General features: G+C 33.1%; 1 protein-coding gene across 3 annotated transcripts in view; it reads right to left on the reverse strand.

The window, feature by feature from the left end:
* The window catches only part of DPH6 (diphthamine biosynthesis 6), a gene marked incomplete at its 5' end in the record, with an annotated part of 217,059 nt that overhangs the window by 13,958 nt on the left and 177,949 nt on the right, over window positions 1-25,152 (reverse strand). For 2 of the 3 annotated variants that reach the window (XR_014326080.1, XR_014326081.1), the window contains 3 exons: window positions 1,213-1,344; window positions 3,207-3,357; window positions 23,324-23,407. Of the gene's footprint in view, window positions 1-1,212; window positions 1,345-3,206; window positions 3,358-20,540; window positions 20,716-23,323; window positions 23,408-25,152 lie in introns of those variants that run through there. The other variant, XR_014326082.1, reaches the window with a different exon arrangement.

The raw sequence follows: 25,152 nt of genomic DNA on the forward strand, positions 1-25,152 counted from the left end.
TCACAAAAAGGCCAAAACCCCATAGGAAATGTGAGCACTGACATTTTCTACCCAGGATCAAAAACTGACTATTTTGCCAGAAATTGAAAACAATATAGCTAAAACAGTAAATACATAGCAATGTGTTGAAAGAAATAGGCTGCTGGACTGGCCAGTGACATAATCCATCATTTCTATTTTAACTTCTGATAGAAAGGTTAAAAAAAAAAAGATAAATATACGTTTGGACTGGCAGATTTCCATGCAAATATAATGAAAATCAAATAAATTTTAAAGAATCTCTTTGCATTAATTTACAGATTATGACCTAAAGATTTACACTAAACACTGTGCCTTTAAGGCAAGTTTGATTATACATTTCTATCTGATTTCCAGGCAGTTAAAAGCTAGCTTAAGGGCCATCTAGAAGGCATGATTTCTTTTCTTTCCACAAAATGCTAAAGCTTCTTTATCATTCTGTATTCAGTCATGAATTCAGCTGCACAAGCCAAATGTAAAGATTTTATGGGGTGATCTATCATGCGAAGTCGTGAACAAGAATACAAGCCTACTCATGCAGTCACTAAGAGTGATTTCCATTTTTATGAATAAAAAAGAATCTTGCATAAACATTGTTTATTTAAAGTTTTAAATAAAGAAAGATGCAAAACAAAATGGGAGCATTTTGTTTTATATGTCAGTATCTTACAAGAGGGCAAAGTAAGGAATCTGGCTCACATGATTCCCAAGACAGCAGTATCTCCTTTGCATTAAGTACGTAAATGAGATTTATGGCCACTGACCTAATCTTAGATGCCAAAATGTACAGTAGGAACAGCCTTCTGAAAAGCTTAATTTAAAATTATGATGTTAACAAAAGCACTTTAGGAAGCAGACAACACACCCAGCATACATGCACACGTTAATCTAAGATACATGACTACAGAAAGAAGCCATGGTTATTTGCATAAAGCTTTAGAATACATTTCAGAGATAATTCAAACACAAAGGTTTTACTCTTTTTCCCTATCACCTTGATGTTTATGAATTTCCAAATAAATACATTATCACTAGACAGTTGATTTTCATCACTAAAGATCACTTAATACCAGATATTCATAGATTCTGGTTTGGGGAAGGCTTAGAATTAAAATAAATAAATAAACCTGTTAATTGTTTTTCTGAATTTTAAAAGCAGTTTCCTTACTTACTAAGTACTAACTAAATTAGCACCTTGTAGAGAAGAAAAGGCTTGAGCTGCTGCAATTATAACACTTTCTTCACTGAATGAGAGAAAGGCGGCTATGATGCCGTTAATCCACTGGTAACCACTTGGAGATTTTCCTGAGCTCATTGATTTTTGACCTGAAAAAGAAAAAAAAGAAAGAATAAGAAAGAAAGAAAAAAAAACAGTAAATGAAACCTATAATGACAGATGTCAAATCAACACTTTCCTAATATAGTTCCATAAAACAGAACTCCTGGGAGGAAAATAACATCCTGCATAATAAAATGTCAAGTTAAAGAAACACATTCCTTCCCTTATCACTGGGTTTTAACAAGTGAATTATGCATAGTTAGAGGAGGTAAACATATAGTAACAAATGTTTTGCAAATGATTTCAAAAGTTTTTAACTTTTAAATATAGTTGAAGCTCTGAAATGTATTAATACATTTCAGGTATACATAAATATATCATCCCTGAAAGAGATAAATTATGCTACCATGTAACTTGTGCATAGGGTTAAAAAGATTTTTAAAGAGTTCCATTAAAAAACTGAAGTTAAAATGCAGGATTAAAAAGAACACTGGGTTTTATAAGTTATCTGTACATTCAATTCTAAATTCCTGTCTTAGTTTAGACTGTCCCAAAAGAGAGTCTAAAATAAGAACTTGGATGTAGGTAACTTATTTGGGAGGTAAATCACAAAAAGCTGACTGAGAAGGCATGGAGAGCAAGACAGGAGAGGAAAAGCCAACAATGCTACTGAGTGGGTTAATGATCTGAGCAACCAAGGATCAATTCTACTGGGAATTCTCTGAGGAGCTCTGTAGAAGGTGGCTCAGATTGCTCATCTGAAGGATATCAGGCTGGTGTACTTATTCACAATATCCTGTCCCCCATTAGTTGAACACTGCTGCAAGTGCCAATATCTCCCTCGCTCTTCCAGGCTTCCTTGGCACAAGGGCTGAGTAAGCTCCCTTGGTTTCAGAGGAAGCCCTGAGGCAGAAGAATGGAGAAATGCACATCCCAAGTTTTGGTAGAACATTGTTAGGGTGCCCAAAACTATTTGGCAGTGCTCGAAAGCATGTGACAAGGGCACCAAAAACCTGTGCCTCAGATGCCAGGTCACCTACAAAAGTTATCACTGCATTACTTTGAATCAGCTCACAAGATGGAGATTAGTAAGACTCTTTATAAATCTAAAGTTTTTACATTCTAATATACATTATTATTCCTAATTTTAAAAATCTGAAAACAATCTAATTTATAAAAATGATTTATGTGTTTGTATAACCAATACAATTTCCTTTTTTTTTTTTTTTGGTGTGTGTGTGTGTGCTTTCAAAAGAAATTCATGTTTAAACTAGGCAAAAGGATAAATTTGAAGTTTAAAGAAAAAGAAGCCACTGATGCTAAAAGACAGAAAGAGAAAGTATCACCTAAATAGGTATTATGACAACTAATTTTCACATTGTTTCTATACTACAAAATTATTTAAATGGAAAATAATATAATTTGATCAGTTTTATTCTTTTTTATCTCAGTAAAGAACAATCTGGTTTGGATTAACTCCACATTTTTCAACTAGCTGCTTTAGCATCATGAACAAACACATTGTCTTAATTGTACTTTTTTTTTTTAAAGGCCATATATCATAGTGCTTAAAATTGCTCAGGCCTTGGGGTCAGATGCCTATGTTTGAATTGTCTCTCTGCAACTAACCAGCTGTACAAAATGGGGACAATGATAATAGTTATATATTTAGTAATTAGTACTTTAGGATTAAATTATATGATACATATGAAGCCCTCAGAAAAGTGTCCATCTCATAATAACTGCTCCGTAACATTACAGATTATTATTATTATGTATTGCTAATAATCTACAAAAGTTAGGAGGTAAAAAGTCATTAACAGTAAGTTTGTAATTATGTGTGCTTTCATATACAATTATACTACAAAGCAATAAAGGAGAAAAAAGACTGAGTAAAACATAAACTCACTATTTTGTAGAAGGGGAGTCAATGATTTCCAGATGAGAGGTGGAGTTTCATTTTGGTCTTCTTCCTCTTTGAGAGCAAGGATGTTATCCTCATTACAGTTCACCTCACATGAGCAGTTACCCATAAACAGCCTGTCTGAGGATGTCAAATGCTAAGAATAAAGATTAGTGAGCAGAATAAGAAATGATGAATCAGGAAGCTAAAAAAAAAAAGATGAAATTGGATAGATAAATGCAACTTACATTTACTCAAGAAAAAAGGAAAAGCAAGAAATTTATCCATTAATAGGAAAACGCAGTATCTGAAAATGGGAAATAGTAGATATTGGTGACACTATGTGGTCAATGACCAATGTGGAATAATAGATTACAATCACACAAATGACTGGTGTATTACAATCATGCAAAGGAGCAAAAAGCATTATAATACAATAGCACAGAGTTAGGTTGTGAGTTGCTCAAAGAAAAGGGAAAAACATCATGAAGCTATTAAAGGCAAAAGGGATAAAGTAAAAAAGCATCAATTAAAAAATTTTTAAATTCCAGTAGGAAAAAAGGTTGATCATGCAGTGGCAGGCCAGCATTAGAAAGTCATATGTTAGCACAATTACTATATAAGTTCAATTAAATAAATAAACATATAAACTAATACCATAGTCTAAAGTAGGACACAGTAATACAAATAAACAAAGCACTGAGCATACCTTTAGGAAACTAAATTTATGTTCAATCTGGGATAAATTTGTTATTGCATATTGGCACAATGGATCTAAATTACTATAGGTATCTAATGGGCATCAAATAGGCTTCTTCAGGTTTCCTAATTTTGAATTTAAAAGTAGAATAGAGAAGAATACTTTTTTGAGATTCTATAATTGCAGCTCGAAAAGAAACATCATTTTTTTTTAAAGATGAGAACTAAGGTTACGTTAAAGAACAACTTTCATCAACTAATCCCAACAAACTATGCATTGAATTTCTAGTTTGGTTTAAAATAGGGAGACATACATAAAACATATCTTGAAGGTAAATTTGTATTTCACAATAGAAAATAAAGTACATTTTCTCCCAGTTTTTAAAAGTTGTTTCCAAGTGTTTTTAGAAACTGAGTTTTCATATTAAAACAGTGTTCTCATTATGTGGGTTTTCATAATATGAACCTGAGAAAAAATGCTGAATGTTTTTCTGTAAAACTAACCAATAAACTTTAGAAAAGTCAAATTATTCATGCTCATTTGGTCCGCTTTTTTCAATAATTTTAAAAGGAGTTTCAGTAATTCCGTGGGTTATCTGATTTCTTTCCTTCAGATACAGTCAGATGAGAGGGCATCTCAGTCCAGTATTCCTGCCAGCCAGCTTTAACATTTATCTACTCAAGGCTAATCTTATTCACCTATACTTTCACTCACTTCTTATCCTCACTGGATAATACTGAAGAAAATCCCAGATATCATAACATCTCATCTGTATGTATTTCAGTAAATAAACATACAGAACTATTTTTTCTTTATAAATATAACCACTATACAATTATCACACCTAAAAAAATAATTCTTTAATAGCATCAATTATCTTGTCAATATTCCCATCAAAATTTGATGAAATACAACAAAATGTAAGATATCTTAACAAATAGTACAATAAATGCACAAAGCAAAATCCATACCCAATCTGTGTATGTGTCTTAATTTTTAAAATACATTTGGTAATTAACTGAATGTTGTTTTCATATGAATTATTATCAAGTAAAGTTTTTAAGTATCCATTATTATTTAATTTAAAGTCTCCATTAAGCACTACAGAAGGATTTTGACCTTAAGATTCAGTACTTGCCAATGAGTTATCTCCAATGTGTTCACTTTTTTTCTGTGAATAATCACCCTAACTTTTATTTGTACATGCACACAAACTGACATGGGATAATGCTACTTCTATGCCCACCACACAAAAGTACATGATGTCTTTCTAGATATTTTGCTGCCTCACTTTCTATTATATACTGCCTCATGTTCCAACAACTACTGTATCTATAGTAGCAATGAATAGGTAAGGCCCTGGACTACTTTAAATCAATCACTCATCCTCTGACAGATTTAAAAAGTTGGCTAATTCACTTCAACTTAATAAATATTTATTGAGTGCCTAATAAATGCTAGGCTCCACGATGTTATACGTACTGTTATGTGAGCTGTCAATAGGCAAGAAATGATCTCCCCTCTCATGAAGTTTACAATCTAGTCTAGTAGGAAAACTGTAAAAATATGCCAAAGCAATGCCCATGTAACCTATTTCTAAAATTAGGAAATGCGATATTTTAAAAAATCCCTAACAACATTTGTTTCTCATCTGAAAAATGTGATTTTACTAAGAAAAAGAATGAGGAGAGGCAAAAAGCTCTGCATATAGGAAGCCGTTCAATTAATAGTAACGGGACTAAACTAATTAACCTAGGTTTTTTCTGGATAAGGCATTCGTTACTTTTCCTGTTTAATAACAGTTAGCTGTGTTTAAGATGGGTTAAACAACTTGTAATTAAACCTGAAGTAATCTATTAAGATAAGTTTGAAACATCAAGTCTATTTTTTCTTATTAGATAGCGTTCTTTTTTAGAGGTTTATGATTACTACTGATGATAAAGAGAAGCCAACTGGAAGGCAGAATTGTAAGCATATACACTAAGCTCAAAGAGGATATGTAAATTGCCAATCCTAAACTCATTAAAAATTCCTCCCTTTCTTTAGAAAAATATTTGTTCCAGGCTGAAAGCCCCATTATATGCAATGGAACTGAACCTTCACTTATAATTAAGGTTGGGTCAAAAGTCTAAACCAGAAATTCAAAATACACATAAATACTTGACCCGAATAAGGGAAAAAAGTCTCCAGTTAAGTGAAAGCTGTATGTTTGAAAGTTCTCAGGAGACTCAATTACTACCCCCCATTCTTTTAGGAAACATAATTCAGGAGAGGCTTAAAAGGAAGTTAAAAACATGCTAGATTCCTAAAGAATTTATATTCTCTCAGATATTCACGTATTTAGGCAAATAAATGACCAAGTGATAGAAACTGAATTGACGAAAAGAAGCAATTAAATAGTATATGAAATAATACATTGTATAATATTTTCCTACATGTGGACCATGGTCTAAATTATAAATAAAGTAAGAAGGATATTACTTGAGTATGTAATTCTGTTCTGCACTTTATTTGGTTACAAAAAAGGTGCGAAATTATTTATGTATTATGTCACAGTTAAAGAATGTGCAAAAATATAGGCAGATATCAGTTCCTATTTTATTTCAAACTGAACTTGAACTACCTTTGGACCTAATCCAGGGAAATTACTTTTAAAACAGCAAAGAATCTTATTTTTGAAGTGACTTTAATCTTTTGTCTTTAGCAAATTATTAGAAAAAAGAGCTGTTTTTGAGAAGAAAATGTTTTTTTATATGGTTGACTTGGATCAACCACCCATAAACTCACACACGCATATAAGACAATCAACAGAGACTGTCAAATATGTAGCTGCAAAGTATCAAACTAGATAGCATTTGCTTAATAAGGATAGATTTCTTGATATAATTTGGCACCCAACATACTAACATTCATTGTGAAAATACTATCACTCAAATAACAATTTAAACATTTTCTATGATTAAACTAGCCATTTTCTAATTGATATTGTTAAATATTACTATGATTATTTAATATTAGCATTATTAAATATTAGCTAATTTCTAATATTTGAGACTGACCTACTTTTGGGGGGTACTGCATTAATCATTATTTCTTCTTGAGACATTTTTTTTTCTATTCTGTCCACAACTACTTTACTGCTTCCAAGGACTTACTTTGATTCCTCATCCCATTTTTAATATATTGAAAAGGACAAATATAACAATTAAAGCATCATACTGAAAAAAATATTCTTCTGTTTTCTCACAAAAATTCTGTATTTGCAACAGATTGAGAAGTTTCCCTCTACCTTTAACATGGAAGTAAAAACTATCTTTAGATTATAAACCATTAACATATTTTTAAAAGATTACTATGTAATTTTAGCACAAATAAGGAAAATTTAGAAGCAAAAAATATAGAATTTCTTCTTAACAAATTATTTTCCATGTTTCTTCTTGTCCTTTTTTATAGATGCATAAATTTTATGCATCTACATTCATATTATACACACAATTATACTTTTATCATTTAAAGATATATAATATGCAATTATCAATGTCATATACCCTGTAAAATAAATACTGTCAATGGATATATACTATTCCAATGAGTTAATGTGCTATAATTTAACTACTCTAGTACACAGAAAAAAGGCAAGTGTGTCCATACTTAAAATACTTAGAAGCATACTTGGTATACAGTAAGTTCTACTTAGTGCTGGCTTTCATTATTATCATTATTATTGTTATCATGCTATTATTATTGTAATTATCATTGTTCTTAGAGTACAGGAAAAAAATGAAACTTGAAAAGAATACAATGAGATATAAAATATTCAAATTAAATTAATATGTATATATTCTTGTGAAATCCAAGGGAATCAACTAAAAAGATACTAGAAATAAAACTTTTGTAAGCTAGTTCTACAAAAAGAATCTATAAAAAAACCAGAAGCTTTCTTTATGCGAACAATAACTCATTAAAAAACATAGTGGAGGAAAATCATAATTATATCTAACATTTATTGAACATTTGTTAAGTGCCAGGCACTGTTGTAAATATTTTAAATTTACTGTATTTACTAATCTAACCTTCAAAACCACATTATGAGGTATATGATACCATATTTCATCAAATCTAAGACATCATTGTTAAGACTTATAATTTCAAAGATGTTAAAAAATGGAAAAGAATGTGCCCTAGAATCACTAAGATACAGTATTATCATTCCTATTTTATATAAGAAACTGAAAGAAGAGAGGTTAGAAAATTTGCTCAAGGTTACTCAACATAAAAGTGGAAGCCCTTGAACTTTTTCTTGTTATACATAAATAAAACCATTTTTCTAAATTTACCTTGTATCCAGAAACCTTACAAAACTTAATTCTAAGGATGTGTCTATAGATCTGCTCTACATTTTCTACTTATACAGTCATAATCTGCAAACAGTGATAACTTTATTTCTCCCTTTCCCTAACTTGTACATTTATTTATTTTTCTTACCTTCCCCACTGGCTGAATAGAAGTGGTGATTTTAGGCACCCTTATCCTGTCCTTAAATGAAAAGATTTCATCATTTCACACTTAGGTATGATGTTTTCTCTATCTATTTCAGATGATCATATGTTTTTGTCTTTGTCATTCGTTTAATATGGTGAATTCATTAACTGATTTTCAGCTGTTAAATAAGCCTTGCATTCATGGAATAACCCAACTTGGTCATGGTGTATTATTCATTTTATATATCACAAGTTTAATTTGATAATATTTTGTGAAGGATTTTTAACCCTATGTTCATGAGTGAGATTGATTTACAATTTTCCTCCCTCTTAATATCATTATCAGATTTTATTATTTCCAAGTATATTTAAAAAAAAAATTAGACTCATGAGTCTAATGCAAACCAGTATTAAATATCAAAACTGGTTAATGTCCTACAGGGCAGTAATATTGTAACTTTTGGGGTTATCTTTTTCTATTTCACAGAAATAATTCACATCCCTACTGGACAAAAATCTATATATTAATTAGTAACTTCATAGATTGTAGGCTTTAATCAGTAAATAGTAAGTTTATAAGTAATAAATTAAAGTTTATTTCCTAGAGAATAAATGCTCCTTGAGTGGGCTTTTCAGCAATACTCCAGAAAAACATTGAAAGGACGTGTAGTCAGTCATCCTTCCCAAAACATTTTCAAAAGAAATGTCAATTATATGTAACAGAATGTAGGTACTAACCTCACAAAATGAGTCCCCTCTTCTGTTTTCTTGAAAGGTTTCTGTATGAAGGAATCATAATGATGTCTTCCTATTAAGATTTCTGGGACTGATTATTTGTGCCTTCATTCTTTTTATCTCTATCAGTGTTGCCACGGATTGATCGAGTTTAATCATTTCTGAGAACCACTTCTCTGTCTTATGTTCATATTCTATTTAATTGATTTCTTCTTAAACTTTATTATTTGTTTCTTTGGGTTAAATTTCTATTCTTTAACTTATGATTATTGCTTAACTCATTGATTTTTTTGCCATTCTCCTTATATTATATATATACATATTTGAGGATATACATATTTGAGGCTATAAATTTCATTGGAAACACTGATTTAATGTTATTTCACAATTTTGATATGTCAAATTTTTCATTAGCAATTTATTCAAAACATTACTAATTTCACTTGGGGTTTATTCTTTGTGCCATGAGTTATTTAGAAATCTGTTTAATTTCCACATATTTATAAATTTTCTAGCTATCTTTTTTATTGTAATTAAAGATAAGTAACATAAAATTTACCATCTTAACCATCTTTAACTGTGTTGTACAGTAGTGTTAAATATATGCACCTTGTTGTGTAACTTATATCTAGAACCTTTTCGCCTTGCAAAACGGAAACTCTGTATGCACTGAACAATTCTGCTTTCCTCCCCTACCCCCAGTTCCTGACATCCAACATTCTACTTTTTGTTTCTATAAGTTTGTGTACCTTAGATAGCTCACATAAGTGGAATCATGCAGCATTTGTCTTTTTGTGACTAGCTTATTTCATGTAGTATAATGTCCTCAAGGCTCATCCATGTTATTCATATGACGGAATTTCCTTCTTTTTTAAAGGCTGAATAATATTCCATCATATGTATATACCAATTTTTGTTATCTGTTCATCTGCTGATGAACATTTAGGTTGTCCCCACATCTGAACTACTGTGAATAATGCTACAATGAATGCAGGAGTGCAAATTTCTTTTTAAGATCCTGATTTTAATTATTTTGGATAGATACTCAGATGTTGGATTGCTGGGCATACGGTAGGTCTATTTTTAATACTTTGAGGAAACTCAATACTTTCTTACATAGCTGCTGCACCATTTTACATGCCCATCAAGAGTGCACAAAAGTTACAATTTCCTTGCATCGTCACCAACATTTGGTATTCTTTCTGTTTTTTTGATAGTGGCTATCCTAATGGATGTGAATTGATATCTCATTGCAGTTTTTATTTGCATATCTTTGATAACTAGTGATGAGGAGCATTTTTTCATCTGTTTACCATTTGTAGATCTTCTTTGGAGAGATGTCTATTTAAGTCCTTTGCCATTATTTAAATTGGGTTATTCTTATTGTTACTGTTGAGTTGTAGGTGTTTTTATATATTCTGAATACTGGTATGGTTTGCAAATATTTTCCCCCATACTGTAGCTTGTATTCTGTTGACTGATTCCATTGCTGTGCAAGTTTTTAAGTCTAATGTTGTCCTATTTGTTTCATATTCTTGCTTTTGTTGCCCATGCTTTTGGTATCATATCCAAGAAATCATTGCCAAATGCAATGTGATGAAGTTTTCCCCCTATGTTTGCTCTAGGAATTTTATAGTTTCAGGTCTTATGTTTAGGCATTTAATCCATCTTGAGTTCATTTCTGCATATGGTATAAGATAAGGGTCCAAATTCATTCTTTGGCATGTGGATATCTAGTTTTCCTAGCACCATTTGTTGAAATACCATGCTTTCCTCATTAAGTAGCCTTATCATTCGTGTTGAAGATCATTTAACCATTAATATGAGGGTTTATTTCTGGGCTCCCTATTCTGTTCCATTGGTTTACATGTCTGTCTTTATGACATCACCATACTGTTTTAATTACTGTAGCTTCATAATATGTTTTGAAACCAGGAAGTGTAAAGCCTCCAGCATTGTTTTGCATTCTCAAGATTGCTTTGGCTATTGGAGTTCTTTGAGATTCCATAGGAATAGTACTTTCCACTTCTGAAAAATAAATGCCATTGGGATTTTGATAGGAATTGCACTGAATCTGTGGATTGCTCTGGGTAGTAAGGGTAATTTAACAATATTAGTTTTCTAACCTATGAACATGAGATGTTTTCCCATTTATTTGTATCTTTAATTATTTTCAGCAATGCTTTGTAGTTCTCAGTGTATAAATCTTCCATCTACTTGTTAAGTTTATTCCTAAGTATTGGGTTGGCCAAAAAGTTCGTTTGGGCTTTTTGTGTAATATCTTAAGGAAAAACCTGAATGAACTTTTTGGCCAATCCAATATTTTATTCTTTTTGAGGCTATAGTAAACAGGACTGTTTTCTTAATTTCCTTTTTAGATTGTTTGTTGTTGGTGTTTAAAAGTGCAACTGAACTTGTGTGTTGATTTTGTATCTTGCAACTTTGCTGAATTTGTTCATTAGTTCTAATAATACTTTTGTGGAATCAAGGTTTTCTGCATATAAGATCATATTATCTGCCAACAGAGAAAGTTTTACTTCTTCCTTTCTGATTTGAATGCCTTTTATTTTTTCTTGACTAACTGCTCTGGTTAGGACTTCTAGTACCATATTGAACAGAAGAGGTGAGAGAGGGCATGCTTGTCTTTTTCCTAATCTTAGAGGGAAAGCTTTCCGTTTATTTTTTTATCATTGACTATGAAGACAGCTGTGGGCTTTCACCTATGGTCTTTATTATGTTGTGGTAATTTCCTTCTCTTCCTAGTTTGTTGAGTGCCTTCATCATGAAAAGGGTTGAATTTTGTCAAATGCTTTTTCTGCATCAATTAAGATATTCATGTGGTTTTTGTCCTTCTGTTAATGTGGTATATAATATAGACTGATTTTCATGTGCTGAGCCACCATTGCATTCCATGAATAAATCTCACTTGGTCATGGTATACAATTCTTTTAATGTATTATTGAGTTCAGTTTGCTTGTAGTTTGTTGAGGATTTTTGCATCAACATTCATCAGGGATATTGACTTATAGTCTCCTTTTCTTACAATATCATTACCTGATTTTCTTTTCTTGCAGTATCTTTGCCAGGGTATTGCTGGCCTCATAAAATAAGCTTGGAAATATTCCCTCCTGTTCACTTTTTTGGAAGAGTTTGAGAAAAATTGGTGTTAATTCTTCAAATGTTTGGTATAATTCTTCAGTGACACCACTAGTCCTGTGCTTTTCTTTGTTGGGAAGTTTTTGATTACTGATCCAATATCCTTACTAGTTATAGGTGTGCTTAGATTTTAAATTTCTTCATGATTCAGTCCTGATAGGTCATTTATTTCTAGAAATTTCTCTATTATTTGTAGGTTTTCCAATTTTTTGGCATATAATTGTTCATAGTAGTCTCATACTTATTATTTCTGTGATACCAGTTGCAATGTACTTCTACTATCTTTGATGTTTGTTATTTCAGTCTTCTATTCTTCTTAGTCTAGCTGAAGATTTGTCGTTTTTGTTGATGTTTTCCAATAATGAACTCTTAGTTTTGCTGTTTTTTTCTATCATTCTTCTCTTCTTTACTGTTTATTTCTGCTTTAACCTTTATTATTTCCTTCCGTTAACTTTGGGTTTAGCATGTTCTTCTTTTTCTAGTTCCTTGAGGTGTAAAGTTAGGTTGTTGATTTGAAATCTTTCTTTTTTTTTTTCCCCAATCATCTAAAAAATTTTCTTTAGGTAACATCAGTTTAAAACATTATATAAGTTTCATGTGTAAAACATTATATTTCTACTTCTGTATACAATACCGTGTGCTCACCAGCAAGAATTTAGTTTCCATCCCTCACCATACAGTTGAGCTCCTTCACGCATTTCACCCTCTCCCCCAACTCTTTCCCCTCTGGTTGCCACTACTCTTCTCTGTATCTAGGTGTTTGTTTTTGTTTTGTTTAATTTGTTCATTTATTTTATTTTACTATTGAAAAAATATATTTCACATATGAGTGAAATCATATGGTATTTGTCTTTTTACATCTGACTTAATTCACTTAGCACGATACCCTCAAGGCCCACCCATGTTGTTGTAAGTGGCAATGTTAAAGCAGGCAGTTACCTAGATATGAGCATAGAAAGGGGGGCACAGGCCAAATGGCAGGAAACCATACAACCTGTAAACAATGGGCGTGCTTGGGCAGAAAAAGAAAAGCAGGAATCTCCAGACTGACAGGAAACCACATATTTTGGGATGATAGTGTCCTAGAGGCAAAGAAAGGTGGGAAAAGTTGGGAATCTCCAGTGTCTGAATATAAGCTTTTGCTCATTATGCTCTCATTACAATAAAATTAGCCTTGCAGATAAGAAGCTTCCATCATGCATCGATATCATGACATCCCTCCTCCCCTTGGAAGATGGAGCTGGGATGAAAATCAGGGAGTATGACCCCCACACCCCTCCCCCCTAATGAATATTCCACCCCTTCATTTCTATGGCCCACATAACTGGCTTGCCAAAGAAACTTGGGGCAGCTACTGACCTGAAACTGCCCGCTCTCCCCTTGAGAGTGTACTATCACTTAAATTAATCCTCGCTTTATCTTCTTGACCTCCCTGTCTTGTCTCTGAATACTTTCTGTGATGAGACAAGAACCTACACTCCGTTGTCAGCAAGATGTAGTATATATACCACATCTTCTTTATCCATTCATCCACTGATAAGCACTTAGACTCTTTCCATATCTTGGCTGTCGTAAATAATGCTGCTATAAACATACAAATGTGTATATCTTTTTGAATTACTGTTTTTGTATTCTTTGGGTAAATATCAGCATAGAATAGCTGGATCATAAGATAGATCTATTCTTAATTTTTGGAGAAATCTCCATACTGTTTTCCATGGTGACTGTACCAATTTACATTTTTACCTATGGTGTATGAGGATTCCCTTTTCTTTACATCCTTGCCAAGACTTGTTATATCTTGCCTTTATGATAATAGCTCTTCTAACAAGTGTGAGATGATATCTCACCGTGGATTTGATTTGCATTTCCTAATAATTAGTGACATTAAACATCTTTTCATGTGCCTGTTGGACATCTGTATGTCTTGTTTGGAAAAACATTCAGCTCCACTGCCCATTTTTTGATTGGATTGTTTTGTTGTGTGTTGAGATCCGTATGAGTTCTTTATATATTTTTGGATACAAATGGCTTATCAGATATATGATTTGCAAACATCTTCTCCCATTCAGTAGGTTGTCCTTTTGTTTTGTTAAACGTTTCCTTTACCATGCAGGAGCTTTTTAATTTGCAGTCCCATTTGTTTATTTTTGCTTTTGTTTTCCTTGCCTGAGGAGATATATTCAGAAAAATATTTTTCAGACTGATGTAAAAAAGCACAATGCCTGTGTTTACTTCGAGTTTTATGTTTTCAGGTCTTACCTTCAAGTTTTTAACACATTTTGAGTTGATTTTTGTGTATGGTGTGAGATAATATTCTATTTTCATTTTTTGCATGTGGCTGTCCAATTTTCCCAACACCATTTATTAAAAAGACTATCCTTTCTACATTGTTCTTTGCTTCTTTGTCATAAATTAATTGTCCATATACATGTGGATTTTATTTCTGGGTTCTCAATTCTGTTCCACTGATCTATATATCTGTTTTTTTCTGCCAATCCCATGCTGTTTTGATTACTACAACTTTGTAATATAGTTTGAAGACAGGGCATGTGATACCTTCAGCTTTGTTCTTTTTTCTCAGTATTGCTTTGGCTATTCAGAGTCTTTTGTGGTTCCATTCAAATTTTAGAATTTTTTGTTCTGTTTTTGTGAAAAATGTCCTTGGGATTTTGATAGGGATTGCACTGAATCTGTATACCATTTTAAGTAATATAGACATTTTAAGAAGTTAATTCTTCCACACCATGAACATGGAATATTGTTCCATTTCTTTATGTCTTCTTCAGTTTCTTTCAACAATGTCTTACAGTTTGCAGTGTGCAGGTCTTTCACCTCCCTGATTAAATTTATTCCTATGTACTTTATTCTTTTTGTTGCAATTCTAAATGAGATTTTCATAACTTCTCTGCTAGCTCACTGTTAGCATATAGAAACAATGGACTTTGCACGTTAATTTGTATCCTGCAGCTTTACTGTATCTGTTACTATTTCTAATAGTTGTTTGGTATAGAATTTTCTATATATAAAGATCATGCTATCCACAAATAGTGACAGTTTTGCTTCTTCCTTTTCAATTTAGATGACTTTCATTTCTTTTTCCCATCTAACTGCTCTAGCTAAGACTTCCAATACTATGTTGAATAAGAGTGGTGAGAGTGGGCATCCTTGTTTTATTCTTGATCTTAGAGGGACAGCTTGCAGTTTTGCATCATTAAGTATGATGTTAGCTGTGGATTTGTCATAGATGGCCTTTATTATGTTGAGGTAGGGTCCTTCTATGCCCATTTTCTTGAGAGTTTTTATATAAATTGATGTTGAATCTTGTCAAATACTTTTTCTGCACCTATTGAGGTGATCATATGGTTTTTATTCTTCAATTTGTTAATGTAGTATATCACATTGATTGACTTGTGGATATTGAAAAATCCTTGCATTCCTCGGATAAATCACACTTGTTCATGGTGTATGACCCTTTTAATGTATTGGGGTATTCAGTTTGCTAGTGGAGTGTTTTTGCATCTATGTTCAGCAGAGATATTGGCTTGTAATTTTCTTTTTTTGTGTTGTGCTTGCCTAGTTTTGGTATCAAAGTAATGCTGGTCTTTTAAGATGTGTTAGAAAGCATTCCCTCCTATTCAACTTTATGGAAGAGTTTGAGAAGGATAGGTATTACATCTTTGAATGTTTGGTAGAATTTACCTGTAAAGCTATCTGGTCTTGTACTTTTGTTTTCTGAGGGGTTTTTGATTACTATTTCAATCTCTTTACTAGTGATCAGACTATTCAGATTTTTTATTTCTTCATGATTTAGTCTTGGAAGGTTATATGATTCCAAGAATTTGTCCATTTCTTTTATGTTGTCCAATTTGTTGACATATAGCTGTTCATAATATTCTCTTTTATTACTTTGTATTTCTGAGTATCCATTGCTATTTCCCCCCTTTCTGATTTTATTTATCAGAGATTCCTGTCTTTTTTTCTTAGTGAGTCTAGCTAAAGGTTGTCAATTATTTTTATTTTTTCAAAGAACAAGCTCAGTTTCATTGCTCTTTTCTATTGTCTTTTTAGTCTCTATTTCATTTATTTCCACTCTAATCTTTATTATTTCCTTCCTTCTACTGAATTTGGGCTTCATTTGTTCTTCTTTTTCTATTTCCTTTAGATGTAAGATTAGATTGTTTTATTTGAGATTTTTCTTGTTTCTTGAGGTAGGCTTGTATTGCTAGAAACTTCCCTCTTACAACTGTTATTGCTGCATACCATGTAAGCAGCATGTTGTATTTTTATTTTCATTTGTCTTCAGATTTTTTTTAAAAATTCTCCTTTGATTTCTTCATTGACCCAATAGTTGTTCAGTAGTATATTGTTTAGTCTTCATATAGTTGTGATTATTCCAGCTCTCTTCTTGTGGTTGATTTCAGTTTCATATCATGTGACCAAAAAAGATGCTTGATATGACTTCAGCCTTTAATGTATTGAGACTTGTTTTATGTCGAACATATGGTCTATTCTTGAGAACGTTCCATGTGCACTTAGGAATGTGTATTTTGCTGCATTTGGATCCAATGTTCTGTACAAATCTATCAAATCTATCCAGCCTAATGTTTCATTTAAGGCCATTGTTTCCTTGTTGACTTTCTTTCTGGATGATCTATCCATTGATGTATGTGGGGTGTTAATATCCCATACTATTATTGTGATGTCAATTTCTCCCTTTAGGTCTGTTAGTAATTGCTTTATATATCTTAGTGTTCTTATGCTTTTTTTTGTCTCAAATTACCCCTTTTTATGTTGTGAATTTATTACCAAATTTAAGTAGCTATAGTTATTTTTACTGCTTGCTTCCCCCTTCAACCTTTATGCTATATTAAAGTGTTTAAAAACTTATTCTGATACAGAGTCGCAATTTTCTGACTCTACCACTTTACTCAAAGTTTTGTGTACTTTTGCCTTTTTGTTTGTGGTAGAAGAGCTTCTTCCAACATTTCTTGTAAGGCAGATCTAGTGTTGATGAACTTCCTCAGCTTTTATTTGTCTGAGAAAGACTATTTCTTCTTCATATCTGAATTAAAACTGCAAGATAGAGGATTCCTGGTGGACCAATTTTTATTTTTCAGTATTTTGAGAATGTCATTCCACTCCCTCCTGGCCTGTAGAGTTTCTGCTGACATATGTGCTAACCTTACAAGGGTTCCTTTTTAAGTTACCATCTTTTTTTCCCCTGGCTGCCTTTAAAATTCTTTCTCATTGACTTCTGACAATTTTAATATACTGTATCTTAGAGAATGTCTTTTTGTGTTGAGGTAGCTAGGTATTTTCTTAGTTTCATGGACTTTTATATCCAGTTCCTTTTCCAGGTTTGGGAATTTCTCAGTTATTAAAAAACAGCAACAACAAAAACTCTCTTCTCCTTCTGGGATGCCTATGACCTTATGGTGCCCTACCTAGAAGAGTCAGATAGCTTTTGTAGAACTTCCTCACTTTTTAAAAGATCTTAATTGTCTTTCCTCTTCTACTTGTATCATTTCTGTAGTTCTGCCACTGAGCTCACTAATTCTCACTTGCATGGCCTGCTCTACTTCTAATGCTTTCTAATGCATTCTTCATCTTGTTTATTGAGTTTTCCAGCTCCAGACTTTCGTTTTGGTTCTTTTTTAGACTTTCAATCTCTTCGGTAAACTATTTCTTCTTTTCATTAATTTTACTCCTAAACTCATGGAACTGCCTTTCTGAGTTTTCTTATAGCTTGTTGAGTTTCTTCATGACAGCTATTTTGCATTCTCTATCAGTTAGCTTGTATTATTCCATGACTTTACTTTTGGTTTCTGGAGAAGTGTCATTTTCTTTTTGTGATACAGTGTTACTGTGATGCTTTATGATGCTTGATGATTTGTTACTCATTTTAAGTAGTGAATACTTTTCTTCTTTAAATAAAGCTTTTTTGCTTTTTTTTCCAATAACGGATTCAACAGGTTGGATATTACTGGTCTTTCTTTCCTTGGTAGGCAGTGCTATAGCACAAGTTTTGGTCTTCCTTCCTTGGGCCGCCTCTGGTTGCGCTTTAGAGATGTCACTCTCCACCCTCCACTGCCTCCGTCATTCAGCGGTGTAGCTTAGTGCCCTTTGTTACTGCTTGTTGTTGGCGCCAGCATCTGTGGCACTGGGGTGGCAGGTGCTACTCCTGTGTTGGGAATCTCCTGAGTCACAGACTCCACTGCTGCAGAGGGAGGGGGTTAGATGGGGGTTGCTGGGGTTGTCAGTGCCTCTGCTGTGTCTTGAGTTTCTGAGTTTGTGGCTGCCACTGTTGAAGGTGGGGAGCAGGAAGGCCTAAGTCATGGTTGTATCGGCTGGAGAGATGGGGTCACAGGCCCTGAACCACTTTTGCCCAATTACCTGTGGCCACAAGTACTGCTGTGGCCAGGGGGACAGAGTTGTGTGTGCTACTTCTCTGTTGCTACTGGGTTCGCTAGGGCTGCAGGTTCAGCTATAGTGGCTGAGGATCCAGGATAAGAGGCATTGCCTCTGCTGTTCCCTTGGTTTTGCCTCCCCCATGTGCTGGAGTCCACCCACCTTTAAATGTACAGATGTGTGAAAATTCTGCAGTGTTCTGGTGTGTTAGGCAGAACCACCTTTGCTGACTTGTGGATGTTTTACTGGTTGCAGATTAAAGGGGAGCAACAAAGGGGGTGTCTCACCCGGCCATGATGCTAACATCACTATGTCTTTGTTTTTAATGTATGTGTTTACCACTATACATTTCCCTCTTGGTACTGCTTTTGTTGCATGTCACAATTTTTGGTACGTTCTGTTTTCACTCTCATTTGTTGCAAGATATTTTCTAATTTCTCTTGAGTGTGTGTGTGTGTGTGTGTGTGTGTGTGTGTGTGTGTGTGTATGTTTTAACCCATGGGTTGTTCAAGAGTGTATTGTTTAATTTCAACATATTTGTGAATTTTCCAGTTTTGTTATTGATCTCAAGTTTCATACCATTCTGGTTGGAAAAGATATTTGGTATGATTTCAATCTTCTTAAATTTGTTAAGAAGTGTTTTGTGGCCTAACAAGTGATCTATCCTGAAGAATGTTCCTTGTATGTTTGAGAAGAATGTATAATTTATTGTTGTTGGGTGGAGTGTTATTTTAATGTCTATTAGGTCCAATTAGTCTACAGTATAGGTCAAGTCCTCTGTTTCCTACAGTATAGGTCAAGACCTTTAATCTGGTTGATTTCTACATTATTGAAAGTGAGAGACTGAAATCTCTACCATCATTGTGTTACTGTCTATTTCTCATTTCAATCCTGTCACTGTTTGCTTCACATATTTGGGTGCTCTGCTGTTAGGTGTATATATATTTATAGTTGTTATAACGTCCTGGTGAGCTGCTGTTTTATCATTATAAAATGTTCTTCTTTGTCTCTTTTGACAGTTTTTGACTTAAAAATCTATTTATCTGATATAAGTATGGCCACTCCTGCTCTCTTTTAGTTATCATTTTCATTGAATACCTTGTTTCATCCTTGCACATTCAGCCTATGGATAACCTTAGATTTAAAGTGTATCTCTTATAAAGGGCATATTGTTGTTGTTGTTGTTTTCAATACATTTAACCACTCTATGTCATTTGGTTTTCCATGAGAATTGTTCCACATGTAGATGTAATTTTTGGTGTTTTGTAGATGGTGAGCTCCACATCCTCCTACTCCACCATCTTGATCTCCACCCTCCCCAATGTCATTTGATTTGGAGTTTAATCTATTTATATTTAAGGCAGTTAGTGGTAGACAGGATTCACTATTGTCATCTTGTTAATTGTTTATGTCTTCTAGTCTTCTAGTTATTTTGTCACCCTTTCCTCTTTTGCAGTTGTCTTTTGTGTTTTGATTTTTTTTTTTTTTTTGTAGTGACACACTTTGATTCCTTTCTCTATTTCTTTTGTGCATTCTCTGTAATTTCCTTTGTGGTTACTATGGGGACTGCATCAAACATCTATAACAATCTACTTTAAACTGATAACAACTTAACATTAATCACATATAAAACTCTACTCCTTTATACTTCCTCTCTCTTACCTTATGTTATTGATGTCACAACTTATATCTTTGTATATTCTGTATCCTCTAACATAGTTTTATAGTTATAGTTACTTTTCATGATTTTACTTATAATATTCTATGCCAGAATTAGAAATAATTTACACACCACCATTACAATATTATAAAACTCTGTATACATCTATATATTTACCTTTTATTTGAGAGCTTTACATTTTCAAATGCTTTAGTGTTGCTGTCTAGTGTCTTTTTTTTTTTTTTCAACTTGAAGAACTCCCTTTAGCAATACTCATAAGAAAGGCAAGTCTAGAACTCTCTCAGTTTTTCTTTAACTGGGAAGGTCTTTATTTCTTCTTCCTTTAGACTTTTCTGTATGTTTACCATTTTCCTTAATAAAATGTTGGAGTAAAATAAAAATAAAGTTAAGAAATTTTAAACAAAAACTTAGAAAAATTATTACTAGCAGACACACCAAAGCATAATAAAGTATGTTAAGGTTTTAACATAAATGTTTTTAACTAGAGTTAAAATATTTATATCTTAAGGATAAAAATTACAGTGAAATGGATGAACCATAAGTGCTCTACCAATGAGTTCTGGCAAATGCATATCCATCATCCTGAAAGTACCTTCACTTTAATTTTTGAAGTATATTTTTTGCTGGCTACAGATTCTAGGATGATGGTTATTTTCATTTAGCACTACCAAGAATATGACTCCATTGTTTGGGATTCCCTTTTTTTCTGTTTAAAAGTTAGGTTTCATTCTAATAGTTGCTTCTTTGAATGTAGCCTTTTAAAAAAATGCATTTTGATTATTTTCAATTTTTTTCTTTGATTTTTGTTTCCAGCAATTTTATTATCACACACCTAAATATGAATCTCTCTTTATTCCATCTGCGGTTCATAAGACTTCTTGAATCTGTACCTTAGCGTGTTTAATTAATTTTGGAAAGTTCTGAACCATTATCTTCTCAATTTGTGCACTTTACCCATTATACCTCTCCTCTCTGACACATTTTAGACCTTTCCACTATTTTTATTTCTCAACCTCTAATGTGTATTTTTCTTTATTTCTCTCCATGCTTCATTCTGAATATTTTCTTTTGACTTCTAATTCACTGAATCACTCTTTGGATGTATCTACAGGCTTCTGGCAAGACTCTTAGCCTTTCCCTACCCAAATCCAACCACTCACAGCTCACCACCACTCTCTGGTATATGACCAAAAGAACCAGTCTTGCTACCCTAAATCTGGGTTTAAACCTGTCACCAGAGCAGCCTAAGATTCTCAGATCATGTTTATTCCATAAACTACAATCTTCATTTCTATGGGCAATGAGGCAACTTCCCCCATCCCCTCTATTTTATATATTTGATTTGTTTATCTGTCTCATTCCATAGGATAAAAGCTCCACGAAGGAAATGATTTTTGGTTGTTCAATTCGCTATTGTATCCCCACTGAATGAACAGTGTCAGGCATATAAATGTAAGCACCAAATAAATATATTAAATGAATAAGTGGTATGCCACACCTCTTTTATGAGAAATCATCAAAGTGAAACTTTATGAAAACACCAATCAGAAACTTTATTTTTTAAAACAACACCAAGAACAAAAAGCTACACGGGAGAACACAACAACTAAGTAAATATTAAAGAAAAAAAGTCAGTCAATTAGAATTTGAAGGAAGAGAAGGAAATCAACTGATTGGTTATTTTTATGATCCTGCCCCAAACTGATTAAATCTATCAAGATTTGGGTTCAAAATCTCTTCTACTGCCCAGTTTGATTCATGACTTCCTGACACACTGATAAATTGTTGGTACTACTGAAATCTATGCATTAGGGACAGAAATGAGTTAAGTAGCTCTCTAAACTTGGGTGAATCTGACGCTTGATTTATTAATCTGCTCCAATGATCATTTATGGCAGCAATGGCACAGCGGTACCTAAGGCCAAAATCTACCTGAATCCCAAGTTATATCAATAAGGTTTATAGAATAAGGTTTTAAAACCTGCTGAATGCCTTGCTCCCTCCTACCAGATCAGTTTTCTGCTCTTTAGCTTGAGGGCAAAAGATGGGGAAAGGGTGGGGTGTGGTAGGAAATTTGTGCTGAACCAAATGTTCACGAATAAAAGTCATCTTTATCTTTCTCCTTCTTTCGTCCCTCTGTAAGGAAATATTTTTGAGGTGGTATAGAGACTGTGGCAGCATATCTCCATGGCAGGGATCTTCAAATTTATACATGCGTCTATGAGCTGTGAGAGTAAATTCCCATGCACAACATAATCAAAAGGCCAACCACCCAAATACTTTTAGTCTTTATTTATTTATTTATTGCCCCAAGATTCACTGCTTAGACTTTACTATAGGATCAACTAGATTTCAACCCACATCGTGGGTACTGTTTTCACTTAAGTTATATGGAACGTTTTAAAGGGCTCTAGTGCATCTCTTTCTACCGAGACTACTAAAACGCTGTAGAATAACATTTAAATACTCATTTAGCACTGATGAACTCATTTGCCTCATTTTCTTAATCAAATATTTTAAAATTTAAAAATATATGCCCATTGTAAGAAGTCACAATTACAGATATATAAAGAATTAAGCTTCTCTCTGTTTTTCCCCTTCATGCTCCCTTTCCCCAAAGAAACCAATATGATCAGTCTGGTTATTATGTGCTTACATCTTACTATCCTTAATCAAATATAATTAAATATATAAGCTCCTTGTCTCCACCACTATATTTTAGAAAAACAAGTTCATATCCCACACATTACTTTTCACCTTGAATCAACAATATATTATGGCCATAACTTCAGTTCAGATTAGCCAAGCTAGTGAATTGTTATTGTAATCATAATGCTGGGAATGATTACTCATAATAACTTCAATTTAAAATCAGAATTAGAATTATGCTGTATTCTGTCCATAATTATAGTCAATTCCATGTAGGCCTAACAGTTTTTTAAATAGAGTAGGTGCTCACAGATATCTGTTGGATTGAAGAGAAAAATAAAAGTAGAGAGATGATTTAATGTTATAAATTTTTTCAAGATATTTGATGAGGTTTCTGAAAAAAAGCAAAATAAAATGAAAGACCAAGAATGGTCCATGAAATTATGATGTCTTTAAAAGTTACAACTAGTACGAATATGAGCTTTTATAATTATATAAAATATATAATTGTCCCATGGGTTATTTCAACAAAAAACAAAATTAAGTACTAAGTGATACTAGGGTACGTTAGTAAAATTGGAGCTAAATTTCCATGAACCTTGTCTCTTAATGAATGCAATGGCTTTGCCAATAATTAATTTGAAATATTATTTCTCATAAAGCTGTTTGAAAAATCTAAAACAACTACATAAGGAAGGAAGAGTTTCTGAACTGTTAAAAGTCTTTATTCTTCTGTTAAAGATTATGCATTTTAATATGATCAGTTGGCTGATTTATGTAAAGCTTTGTATTTTTCATTTTCTCAAGCCGTCAGAGTAGTGATGTATGTATGGTTCATTTTAGCATCAAGTTTGCCATAAGCAATAAAGTCAGAGCCCCCAAAAGAAATTTTAATATATTTCCCCATTTTGAACCTGGAGCTTTTCATTATTCAGTTATTTTGTTTGGGATCCCATGTTTAGTTGATATAATTTTTACACTCACATAAATAAATATTTTAACTTAAAGGTAACATTTAAATAGGTTAATTATTCAATAGAAAAGTTTAAGGGTCATTATATATAAAGTGCAAATCTTAGTGATAAATTTTACACTAACAACCTCTCTAAAGGCTGTATTTTATGTTCCAGTTTGCTTGGAGCATTTTTCTCTAACAGAATAAAAGAAAAATAAACAAGAACGTGACTTTCATTAAATGGTATGCAACATAAAATGGAAGCACGTCTATAAAATTTTGTAAGAAAAAAATGAAGTATGAAAATAACAATCAGTTAAATTAAAAAATTCTTATTGCAGAACTAGTTGCTGTTGTAGAGGGTGTGAAGATGAAAAAAGAAGAGTCCTTAAGAAATTTACAGTCTAGTAGAAATAATAAGTCCTTAAACAACTATAACATAAGCTGCTTAAATTAATGGTCACAAGAGAGGAACAAACAAAGTATTAGGGCAGTTCATCTGGTGTGGCTAAATGTATAAGAGTATTTGAATTCAGTCATACATGATGGACAGGATGTAAACAGTTAAAAAAGACAGATAGAATAAGCAAAGGCAAGGGAGGAAAGAAGCAGAAGGCATGGTAAGGGACTTTTCCAATGGTTCTGTATTACAAGAGCAAAGGTACACGTGGGGGAATCCTGGGAGAAAGACTGAAAAAGGATGTTATGGCAACATGTCATAGCTAAACATCTTACTTATTGAGAAAACCATGTAGTGCCATTATGGAGTTTTGTGCATAGAAACAAAAACTAGAAAGAAAAATCTAATATGGCAATGAAGTAGAATATGGGGAGAATAAAAGCAAGGAGTCCACTTAAAGAAGTTCTATCTTGTCCAAGAGTTTGGGCAAGATACAACTTTAACTAGAGAGATGGGCACGGAGATGGAATAGTGTACAATAGGGGTCCCCAACCCCTGGGCCATGGACCAGCACCAGTCCGTGGCCTGTTAGGAACTGGGCCACACAGTAGGAGGTGAGCGGTGTGCGAGTGAGTGAAGCTTCATCTGCCTCTCCCCACTGCTTCCCATCACTCACATTACTGCCTGAACCATCACCCACACTCCCAACTGTGGAAAAATTGTCTTCCACGAAAATGGCCCTTGGTGCCAAAAAGGTTGGGGGCCGCTGGTGTACAAGACATTA

The sequence above is a fragment of the Leucopleurus acutus genome, assembly GCF_964270905.1.
Source record: "Leucopleurus acutus genome assembly, chromosome: 1".
NCBI lineage: Eukaryota > Metazoa > Chordata > Mammalia > Artiodactyla > Delphinidae > Leucopleurus > Leucopleurus acutus.